Raw genomic sequence first — 12,780 nt, forward strand, 5'->3', positions numbered from 1 at the left:
AAGTACTATTTTTGCATGATTATATTGATTAATTATAAATTGATGACATAATATTATCGAGTATTCACCCTAGATATTAAAGAATACAACTACTTATAATATACTAAAAACAATTGTGATAAGGAAATATTTTTTCTCCATAGTTCAAAAAAAATGAAAGATAATTCATATATATATATATATATGATGCCATTAATTATTGTAAGATTTAGTCGGCATCGGACACTCTAGACACAGATATACATTTTTTAAATAAATAAAATGTACAAAAAAATGTAGCCTTATCGAACAAACTATGTAATTGTACAACATCTATCTTATGCATACGAAATATTTTAGTCTCCTTTATACCGTTGCTATGCTTACTAACAATTTCAACAATTTTAGGGAATTGTTCTAACCTTAATAAATGACCTAGTTAAACAATAAATATTAAAATCAATTCTTCAGATAATTTAACTTCAGTCAATCATAAATAATAAATGTGTCACAATCATTTACAATAATTCAAACATTTATTTTTATTTACAACGAAATCAATCAATTAGAAGCATGTTACTATCGTCTTCATAATTCAACTTTATTCACCATATGTATCACACAATCATAGACAAAACATATAACAACCATTTTATGAGACAACCATATAATACAATTAAGTACATGAAAATTTCTGATCAAGTCCACAGATAAACAAGTAGATATATATATATATTTAAATAGTAGACTGATGTGTTGGTCTTGAACATTGTTCTCGTGTCCTATAATGAATTATAAAATGTATAATCAATGAATTGATAATTTTATAGTTTCTTCATAAAATATTAGATCATATTTGTACACTTCTCATTAATCCTTAAATATCTCTCTCTACAAATTCGGATCTTTATTTTATTTTTTTCTATATAAAGTAGAGTCGATTATATTTTCATTAATATATATCTTGATATATTAAAATCAATGCTTGTATTTTAAAAAATTACCCTTACTGCCCCAGAATCTGTAATCTTCACAGTATGAGCGTTACTCCCCAATTAAATCATAGCTTTAACTATAATCACTAACTTTCAAAACTGAAGTATAATAAACTAGACATAATAAGCCTTCCAATGGTGTATGATTTGTATTTTAAATCATAGGAGTTAATTTTATTAAAATATCTCTTTCTCATCTACTTGATTTTTCACTTAACAGAATCTCTGTTCCAATTTATATATTTTCTGAAATAAAAATACAATTGGTAAAAGTGCCATTTTCTATATATCATATTTGTATTTATCTCTACTTTCATTTACAATAATAATCATACCAATTGGATTTATATATAATTAGTTGTTTAAGGTTTACTAAAACCTGGTTAAAACTGCAACAAATTCGAATCTACTATTTTAAATTCTCTCAAAAATCATACACTCTTTCAAAAATCACCATATTTCATAATATAATCTTCTATGTATCTATTTTCATTTTAAGGAAAATTCATGCGAATTAAACCAGTATAACTCAAGTTACAAGATTTCTAACACACTTTATCTGATTTCCTACAGAAGCGGAGCAACAAAATGTTATTATGCTAATAATTGATAATTATGTATTAAGATTTGAGGATGTTACAATTATCCCCTTCTAACAAAATTTTCATCCCCGAAATTTGATGATCTTACCCGTCCAAGAAAATAGATGTGGGTACTTCACTTTCTTGTCCTCCTCAACCTCCCAAGTTGCTTCCTTTGGATAGTGATAACCCACTTTACCTTTACTATTGGTATCTCTTTATTTCTCAATTTCTTTACTATCCTGTAGAGAATCTCTATTGGGTCTTCTACATACGTCAAGTTTTCTGGAATTTCTATCTCCAGTTCACATAAAATATGGCTAAGATCACACTCGATACCGACGTAGAATTGAAACATGGAATACATCATGAACCTGTGATAATTCTCCTAGTAACTTCAAATGATTTCATATAGCCAATATACCTTGGATTCAGCTTCCCTTGTTTACCAAATCTTATAATTCCCTTCCATGGAGATACCTTTAGAAGAACTTTTTGTCCTACCTCATACTCTATCTCTCTTTGATTTTTATCGTAGTAGCTTTTCTGTCGATCTTGTTCTCCTTTCAGATATTTCTTAACTATCTGTATCTTGTTTACTATTTCTTGCACTAGTTCAGGACCTTCAAACTGTCGTAGTCCTTCAATATCCCAATAGACTAGACTTTGATATCTTCTCCATATAAATCTTCATATGGAGCCATACTAATGCTAGAACGAAAACTATTATTATATACAAATTCCATCAGTGGCAGATGATCATTCCAGTTTCCTCTAAATTCAATTATACAATCTCGCATCATATCCTCAAATGTCTGAATTGTTCTTTCTGATTGTCCGTCAGTTTGAGGATGAAATATTGTACTTAAATGTAACTTTTTACCTAATTCCTCTTGTAAGCTTCCCCAAAAATGCGATGTAAATCGAGTATCTCTATCCGATACTATAAAAATAGGCATGCTGTGCAATTTTACAATTTTTGAAATGTACAACTCAACTAATTTATCCATAAAATTACTTTATTGTATATGCAAGAAATGAGTTGATTTGTCAATCTATCCACGATTACCCAAATAGCATCATGTTTTTTGAACGTACGAGGCAACCTAATGACAAACTCCATGGTGATCTTTTTCTATTTCCACTCAGGTATAGTTAAAGGTCGTCGCCTACCTACTGGTGATTGATGTTCAACTTTCACTCTTTTTCCACCAATAATATGGTCTTACATTTAGATACATTTTTATAGTACTTGGATGCATCGCATATGGTGCATTATGGGTTTCCTGCATGATCTCCTCATGTAAACCCTCCACATCAGGAACACAAACTCGCCCTCCATTCACCATAAATCCATCCTTGTTTTATTTTCTCTATCATTCGCAATGAGAAAGAATCTTGAGTATGTGCTTCTCTACTTCTATCCATAAAATCTGGTTTAACTTGCAAAGTTGCTAACAATCCTGCTAGAAGATCAACCTCTAACTTCACAATCATTGGTCTCATTTCTAATAACAACGTTGCATTATAACTTTCCAAATTAGCTAAGGTGATTGAACTTTTTCTACTGAAGGCATCCACTACTACATTAGCCTTCCCAGAATGATAATCAATAGTATAGTCATAATTATTTAACAATTCTATCCACCTCTTTTGCCTCAAGTTCAATTCTTTCTGTGTCAAGACATATTTCAAACTTTTGTGATTAGTGAAAATCTGAAATGTTTCTCCATACAAATAGTATCTTCAGATCTTCAGTGCATGCACAATGGCAGCCAACCCTAGATCATGAGTGGGGTAATTTAACTTGTGGGTCCTTAATTGGCGAGATGCATATGCTATTACCTTTCCATTTTGCATTAGTACACATCCCAATTCTTGTTTCGATGGATCCATGTATACCACGTGTCCACCATTGCCAGATGGTAGAACTAAAATTGGAGTTGATGTCAATCTTTTCTTTAACTCCTTAAAACTTCTTTGACACTGCTCGATCCAGTGGAATGCTACCCCTTTCCTTAATAGCTTTGTCAAAGGACTAGCAATTATAGAGAAACTCTCAACAAATCTCTTATAATACACAGCTAGTCCTAAGAAACTCCAAATTTCAGTCACATTCTTCGATGTTCTCCATTCCATAATGGCCTTAACATTTGTAGGGTCAGGCATTACCACATCTCCATATATCACATGTCCGAGGAAAACCACCTGATTCACCTCGTCACTTAATTAACTTAGCATATAGTTCCTTTCTTTCAAGGTATGCGACATTATTCTCAAATGGTGTTCATGCTCCTCCCTATCCTCGAATAAACCAAGAAGTCATCTATAGAAACTACCACAGATTGATCCAAGTACTCTTGAAAAGTCTTATTCATCAATGCCATGAATGCGGCCGGTGCATTTGTTAATCCACATGGCATCACTAAAAACTCATAATGACTATATCGAGTGCGAAAAATTCTTTTAGGTATATCCTTTTCTACTATTCTCAATTGCCAATAGCCAGACCTCAGGTCAATCTTAGAAAAGATTGTAGCCCCCTTCAACTGTCTACCAAATCATCAATTCTAGGTAATGAGTATTTATTTTTCACTTTGACTCTATTCAATTGGCTATAGCCGATACATAACCTCATACTACAATCATTATTTTTCACAAACAACACCGGTGCTCCCCATGGTGAAGTACTCGGTCGGATAAATCCTTTCTCCAACAATTCTTCTATTTTCTTCTTTAACTCTCTTAATTCTATCAGAGACATTCTATAGGGTGCAATAGAAATCGGGGCAACTCCTAGAAAAGTTTCTATAGTAAAGGATGTTAGTGGCCTTGTTACTAACTATTGTTTGGCCTTTATGGGTTTATTGGAAACTAGGGTGGCTGCTCCGATGTTACTCGCATTCAAACCCAGCTGCTTCCTTTGTTGATTATATAGGTCCTGGTACTCGTATCTAGATAGCTTGGGATGACGATTGGGCTGATTGTGAGGTATTAGATGTTGGGCCTCAACATATACATTATTGTATGCGATGTTTACTGAATATACATGTGCTATTTACCATTGTTTGTGGTGCAAATGACTTAAGCATGCGCCGAGAGTTGTGGCAGGATCTCAGTCGCCTAGCCCAAGGAATTAATGAGTTTCCCTGGTTGGTTAGTGGCAACTTTAACAATGTCCTCAATATGAGTTAAGTGTGTGGTAATTCAGGTGACACAAGGTTAGCCATGACAGATTTCCTCGAGTGCCTTCACGACACGGGTCTTCTCAGTCTTCCTATGTAGAGGGAGAGATTCACATGGCACAACTGTAGCAATGACAGTCGTAGTCTCTGGAAGAGAAATGATTGGTGGTTGGCGCAGTGGCCATCTGTGCACTATGAATATCTTACACCACGTACATCTGACCATTCTCCATTGGTTATACACGGTACTCCTGCTCAATCTACTGTAAGTATGTTCCTGTTTGATAATTATCTAGCTTTATCTTCGCAATTCACCCCTTCTGTGCAGAATGTGTGGCAGCACAGCATTGTGGGAAGTGCTATGTATTCGGTAACCCGAAAATTGAAGGCCCTTAAACCTATCTTCCAAAAGCAACGAAGGAATAAGGGGGATCTGGCGGCTAACGCCCATATGGCAAAAGTTGTTCATCATATAGCCCAATCTCTCCTGTAGTTAGACCGTCATAATTCACTGCTACTTCAATTGGAGAACTGTTGCAAGTTGATTCTACTGTTGGCTACTCGGGTTGAACAACATATGCTACAGCAACGTGGAAGATGGCTTGACCGAAAAGTGGTGATCAATGCTCTAGAATTTTCTTCCGGAAGGTGGCAACAAGAAGATCTGCCAAACATATCCTCCAAATTACGGGCCAGGGGGTACATTATTGATAGACCGGATAGCAGTTATGAATGAATTTGTTAATTTCTACCAACGGCTTCTAGGAGGGGCTAGATGAAACCGAGCTCTTGACTTACGACACTAACGTTCGTGAGTTCGACGGCCGTTGTTGAATGCGGAGGGCCGTGACTTGATGAGGCTAGTTACACCGCATGAGGTCAAAATGGCGATTTTTGATATTGCAGAAGATAAAGCGCCTGGCCCGGATAGCTATACTTCTGGATTCTTTAAGGCGGCTTAACCGGTAGAGGACAGGAGATCACCAGTGCAATTATGGAGTTCTATCGCACTAGCAAACTTCTCAAACAAGTGAATGCAACATTGCTCGCACCTATTCCTAAGGTACGGAAATCCAACATAGTTGCAGAATTTCGGCCTATCTCTTGTTGCAATGTGCTATATAAGGTGATTACAAAGATTATAGTACAACGTCTGCGTGTCGTCCTGGATGATTTAATCAGTCCCTCATAGAACGCGTTCGTGCCAGATAGGTTGATCAGCGATAATATTATAATAGCCTAGGAGCTTTTTTCTGGCTATAAGCAACAACACCTTCCACCGAGATATGCACTGAAGGTGGACTTACGAAAGACATACGATACAGTAGAATGGGACTTCTTACTGGTTGTGTTGCATCTGTTTGGATTTCTGAGGACCTTTATCGGTTGGATAGAGGAGTATGTCACCACGCCTGATCCACGCCTGCTTATTCAGTCTATCTCAATGGCACAACAAACGACTACTTCAAGGTGGCGCGAGGGTTGCGCCAAGGGGACCCTATGTCCCCTTATTTATTTGACCTTGTTATGGAGGTGCTATGGATGATTGTATAACAACTTATCCATCAGGATGGCGGGTTCTCGTTTCAATGGAAGTGTGAGGCGATGGGCCAATTTCAACTTTGCTTTGTTGATTCTCTTTTGTAGGGCCGATGAATCGTCTATCGGGCTATTTAAAAAGGGTCTGGATAGATTTGTAATGCTTTCCGAGTTATGTGTCAACCCACAGAAAAGCCACATTATTTCTCCAAGAAGGCACACAGACTCCATGACAGGTTACTCTCCCTCCTATCATTCCAAGAGGGGCTACCTTTTCATTACCTCGGCCTCCCCCTTATTTCCTCTCGTATCACGCTCAGGACTGCACTCTCCTCTTGGAAAAAAATGATGACCTAATTCGATGATCGTAAGGAAGTCGGTTAACATTTTCCAGTAGGCTGCAACTTATCAAATCCGTGCTAATGTCATTTCACACCTATTGGGCAGAGGTATTTATCTTACCAAAGACGGTGATTCGTGAGATTGAGAAACGCTTGCATACCTTTCTTTGGCAGGGTACCACAACAACAGGCTATTCGAAGGTTTCTTTGACACTTATTTGTAGGTTAATGGAGGAGGGGGGCCTCGGTCTTATGGATATTTTAGTACTAAACGAGCTCTTATGTGCAAGCATTTATGGAAGATTATTGTGCGGCAACAGGACTCCATCTGGGTTGATTGGTTATTCCATACTCGGCTTGGAGCTAACACTCTCTGGGCAGTCAGTGATAGAAGGGGGCCGTGGGGGTGGCGGCAGATTCTTGCTCTCCGACTAGGGGTAGCAGATGAGTGCAACTCGCAAGCCGGCTCGATTTTGAGCTCGACTCGAGCTTGAGCTCCAACTCAATTATTTCTGTTCATAAGCTCGCGAGCCATGTCGCGAGCTTTTTCTATTTTTTTATATATATTTTTATTATTGATTTTTTTATATATTTAATTTTATATCTAATATTTGGTCAATTTTATAAAATTGACCATATATTATAATTAGTAATCAATATCATATATTTTATTTTGGATAATAATAAATTATGGTACTTTTATTTATACATTTAATCTTTATATAAAATAAATTTAATCAACAACTTAGTAAATTATAATATTTTTTTGTAATTAAAATTATTATTTAATATGACATATATAAACTTTATGTGATATTTTAATATATAATTGTATTATGTTATACTTTTTTTAAATTGACAAGTAATACACTTATGATTTTATTATTTATAAATTTATGTAAAAATTTAGTGATTCCTATGAATTAATCTAATAATAATAATAATAATGATGATGATGATGATTGAACAATTCTAATTATCATTTTATTATATATAATGAGATAAAAAAGTTTAATCAATAATTACGATATCTTAAAATTCGGGCACCCGATTCATACGAAATTTAAATATATACAAGACTGTGTCTATTAGATCATATCAAATGGTATGATTTAAAATCACATGGCCCGATTCAAGGATACACCGTCTTGAATGATTACTCTTATGTTTCGAGTACGATATCTCAACATCCGTATATTCAATAAGTCTAAAACTTTACCAAATGTATTTTTTTATAAATTTGACATATCACGGTTTGATCTGAATTTTGATGGCCCGATTAACCTATATTGTTCAACAGTGTAAGATGATAGTTACATCAATGTTATACTAACATCTATAAATATATAAATTTTGCAGATTGTGAACATATATTAATTTCAACTATATCTATGTAAAAATTTGATGATTCGATCCCATGATTTAAAATAATAATAATACTACTAGTAGTAATAATAATAATAATAATACAACAAAAAATCAAAACCCATCTCTTTCTCTCTCTCTTTTTCTTGTTTCTTCCTTTTTCTTTCTCTTTCTATCTCCATTCTCCTCTCTCATTTCTTTCCCAAACCCAACTTTTAAAATCCTAGCCCCAAATCCACGGCAACAAGGATGACAACGAGGAAGGCGACGAGTACGGTAACGAGTACGCTTCCAGGTAATCCTTCTTTCTCTGTTAACTAAGGTTTATGGCAACGAGTAAGGTTTACGGCTATCTGTTGCCGTATGTTGATGTGTAAGTTGAGTTTTATTAGATTGTGCAAGAAGAACACAGTTGCATTTTACTTAGAGTTGGGGATTTGCTCAAGAATGTTTAGTGGCTTTGAGTTATTTCATTCATTTTGTTGCCAAGAGATTCTACTGAATGACATTAAACTTTTAAGATTTTACTGGCAAATACTTATTTAGGCTGGGCAGCTTGTAAATGGAGCATGGAAATGATAACTTAATAACCTCCCATTTATATTGTAATTAATTGTAATAAGTTCTTATTATAATACCCCAAATGCTGTTGTTTCCAACACAAATCGAGCTCTTAATAACATCCCATTTATATTGTAATTGATTGTAATAAGTTCTTATTATAATACCCCAAATGCTATTGTTTCCAACACAAATTGAGCTCGAGCTCGCCAAAAATGGTTGAGCTCGACTCCTTGCCACCCCTATCTCCGACCTTGGCTATTACCTTACATCGACTTTCGAGTTGGTAATGAGGATTTATTTTTCCTTTGGCAGGACCCTTGGCATCAATTAGGGTCATTGATTCATCACTTTCGTACTGGCTCGACCATTACGAACTTTCTCCCGGCTACACACCTAACTCGGTCATAACGAATGAGGAATGGAGCTGGCCGCCACCTACTAATGAATTCATGGCAATCATTCACCTTCTGCCTATCATCTATGGTGGGGAAGATCGTATTATTTGGCACTTGAATGGCGGAACTTTTACAACAGCGGCAGCATACCACCTCTTTTGTCCTCAAGGACCCAAGGTATGCTGGACTTCACTATTCTTGGGTCCTTTAAAAATTCCCCGCAACCAATTTATCTTATCGCTTGTCATTTTGGGGAAGTTATCTACTCTTGACAAACCATGGTTGCACGACACCGGTGCGGCATGTGTCCTTTGCCAAGACGGGATCTCTGAGAAATATGATTTATTCTTTCAATGCCATTATGTTCGTCAATGCATTGCAGATATTCAGAGGACTGTACAGGTCTGATGGCCTCTTCGATCGTGTAATATTGACGTAGAGTGGATGCTTCATAAATGGAGGGGAAAACACATCATCAATGCCTCATACCGCGCATTGTTGGCATTGTTAGTGTATCACTTGTGGCAAGAACGGAATCAATGGATCTTTCAGCATACTACTTGTACATATGACACACTTGCTAGGATTGTAGTTGAGGAGATTAGACATGTCATACTTAGTCATACCCTCCCCTCAGTAGTTAGTACACGTGTTGTTTACCAACTTTGGAGGATCCCTTGGTTTGACGGGGCCTCGACTACTTGAATTGTGTTGTTGTATATCTCTTTTTATCTATTTATGCAATTTATCTTTACCGAAAAAAAAATCCACTCCTCTTCATGGTGGTAAACCCGGTAAGTTGTCAGGGAACACTTTAGGAAAGTCTCTCACTATAGGAATTTCTTATAACGTTAGGCTATCCATTCTCATATCTATTACATTAACCAAATATGCTTCACACCCTTCCAACATCAATCGTCTTGCCTCTATGGTTGATATTACACAAACTGGCATTACTTGTCTATCACCCACAAATACGACCTTGGTTCACCAGAAGATTCAATCACTACTTCTTTCTTATAACAATCAATTGGTACTTTATTTTGTACTAACCAATTCATTCCTAAAGTTACATCAAACTCTCTCAAGTCCATCACTACAAAGTCTACAGGTAAGTTTATTTCTCCAATCATTACTAAGATTCCTCTCCTAACATTGTTCACCATCACACCTCCTGCAGCAGGTAATTGGACCATCAAATTATATCCCAAAGGACTATTTTCACCTTGTACCTTAGATGCAAGTTTCGATGATATGTATGAATTTGTAGAACCTGGATCAATCAATACATAAGCCTCAACATAAAATATTAAGATTGTACCTGATATCACATCATTTGAAGCTGGAGTTTCCTCCCTAGTCATGTGATAGATTCTTGCTTGGGTATGTCCAGGAGTTGCTTGTGTTCCAGCTCCACTAGTACTCCCGCCTATAATACGATAACCATTCCTATTATTAGTGCCTCTGCCTCTCTTAACTACTTTGACGTTGAGTTCCCCAGACTACACCTCCACTTACACCTATATTATGGCTAGAAAAATCCCTAATTATGTGTCCCCTACCTCCACATTTATAACAAGTTTTAGCTATGTCATCTGGTCTCCTACATGGTCCTGAATGTCGCCTTCCACAGGTAAAACAACTCTGTACAAAAGCTACGCCTCTACCATTACTTTGCCAGCTCCCCTGCTTGATCTAATAGAAGGCATTCTAAATGTACTACGTTCTGCTGAACCTCTATTGAAACCCACTGGTCCACTAAATCTTGATCCACCATTTCCTGAAAAGTGAACCCACTTCGTGAGAAACTTCCAACTCCATTGAAAAATGAACGACCATTGCTCTCTTAGTTAGCATGCTCACTCTCCTCTTATATATATGGACTTCCTCTTCAACTCTCCCTTCTTTTTATCCTCAATCACTGCTTCTTCCATCTGAACCGCTGACTCAACAAGGGTTCTGAAATTTGAAATTCTGATTGCAAGACCCCTCTTAATCTCAAAGCCCTATTCAAACTGATAACAACAATCCTCCTGTGTCGTTACTGCTCTAGTGCATACTTTGCTAATGCAGCAAAATGAAGCTCATATTTTGTCACCGTCTGATCATCCCCTTGAACTGGGTTTAAAAACTCCATCTTTTTCCTATCTCGATACATCGTGGGTCTATATTTATCGCTGAATTCTTTTTGAAATTCAGCCCAAGTTATATCTCGTTGCTAAAATGCTCTCTTTACTGATCTCCACCAAATTAAGGCATCACTAGTGAATAAGGAAATGGCATACTTAAGTCGGTTATTTCATTACATCCTCAATCATTTCCCACTATCTCTCAACAACCTCTAGGTCTAAAGTACCTTCAAACTCTGTAGCTCCCATTTTCCGAATTCTCTCATAGTTGCAGTCAATTGTAGGGAATACTTGTGCTGCAGTTGGAGCGGGTGCATGTGTTTGTGTAAAAAATTGTGCTTGAGCCTGAAAAGCCATTTGTAGAAGTTGTGCACAATCTGGTGGTGATCCTGTTGTTGCAACAACTCAGAGCAATTAGAATATCAAAACCAACATCCTCTCCATCTATTCCACCTCCACCCATGTTTTCTGGTGCAATGGAAGCCTCTATTGACTCTACCGACTCTTCTTTACTAACTATTGGGTCAGCATGTGCATCATGGGAAACCATCCTACAATAAACAATTTAATCGTTAAACACATCTCAAAATCAACCTATAACCCTAGAAATGTAGACCTACTCTGATACCACCCAAATGTGGCACCCCCTCCCTAATCACATTTAATTACCTTAACAAACTCATATTTATCCCCATAAGATAACTAATAAAATGAACATTTTACAAACACCTCAAGCGAATTACATACTTCATAAGAGTTTCTAACTATTACAGAATATATGGCATCAATTTAGTCGTAATTTAATATTCTTGTCTCCATATAACTATAGCTTTCGACTTAGGATGACACTGTTGAACCACCGATAAAGTTGGTAACTGACTTACGATCTAACTAGATGGATTACTACTTTCTATCTCCTGAAAAAAAAATACATGGCAAATTGATTATTTGCCAACTCAATAAGTATTAGCTAATTTGTCTATATATATACACATATAGGCACGTACAAAATAAATCCAATTTCATTCCATGACCACAATCAATAAGTATTCTTTATAATCACAAAGTTGCAATTTCAATAATACCAATCAATTGATGCTTATCACACCATTTCATGAATCATGAAATAATAATGTCAATAATCAAGCGAAAGCAATATGAGAATCAAACACCATCCACAACATGATTTATACATCATTGAAGTTTAATTCTATTAATTATTAATTATTTCCTATCGGCTCTGCTTAGCCTAACTGGATCATATTCAGTAGTTCTATCGACTCTAATCTTCTCAATCAATAATATCATGTAATTGCTGGCACATGATACCCATCGTATGTGATATCCCCACACTGGCCAAGTGTGCAGCAATCCCAGCACAAGACATCACCTCTACACCACCCTAGTGTGTAGCACTGTTAGCAAAGGATATCCCACTTTGCCCGAGATACCCTGGTACCCTTCCCGCCATGGTACCTAGTTGTATATTTATCTTTCTCATATTACATATATATATATATATCATCATGAACACATATCTCATCATCATGAGCACACAGCTCGTCATCAATCACTTCATCTCATTGTAAACCATTGAATACGCCCCATATTAGGTAAGCCATTTTCTCATCTTAATAAATCATTCACATTTTGTCAACTCCATAATTCAACTCCATTCGACACTCATCTCAATGTGCCATCTGTACA

General features: G+C 36.2%; 1 long non-coding RNA gene across 1 annotated transcript; it reads left to right on the forward strand.

The window, feature by feature from the left end:
• The first annotated feature begins 8,174 nt into the window (after positions 1-8,174).
• LOC148784778 (uncharacterized) lies at positions 8,175-9,629 on the forward strand. The gene is made up of 3 exons (XR_016063391.1): positions 8,175-8,280; positions 8,862-9,121; positions 9,327-9,629. It is a non-coding gene; the product is annotated as an uncharacterized LOC148784778 (long non-coding RNA).
• The last annotated feature ends 3,151 nt before the right edge of the window (positions 9,630-12,780 follow it).

Source organism: Sesamum indicum, linkage group LG12 (assembly GCF_026168435.1).
Source record: "Sesamum indicum cultivar Baizhima isolate 11 linkage group LG12, ASM2616843v1, whole genome shotgun sequence".
Lineage (NCBI taxonomy): Eukaryota > Viridiplantae > Streptophyta > Magnoliopsida > Lamiales > Pedaliaceae > Sesamum > Sesamum indicum.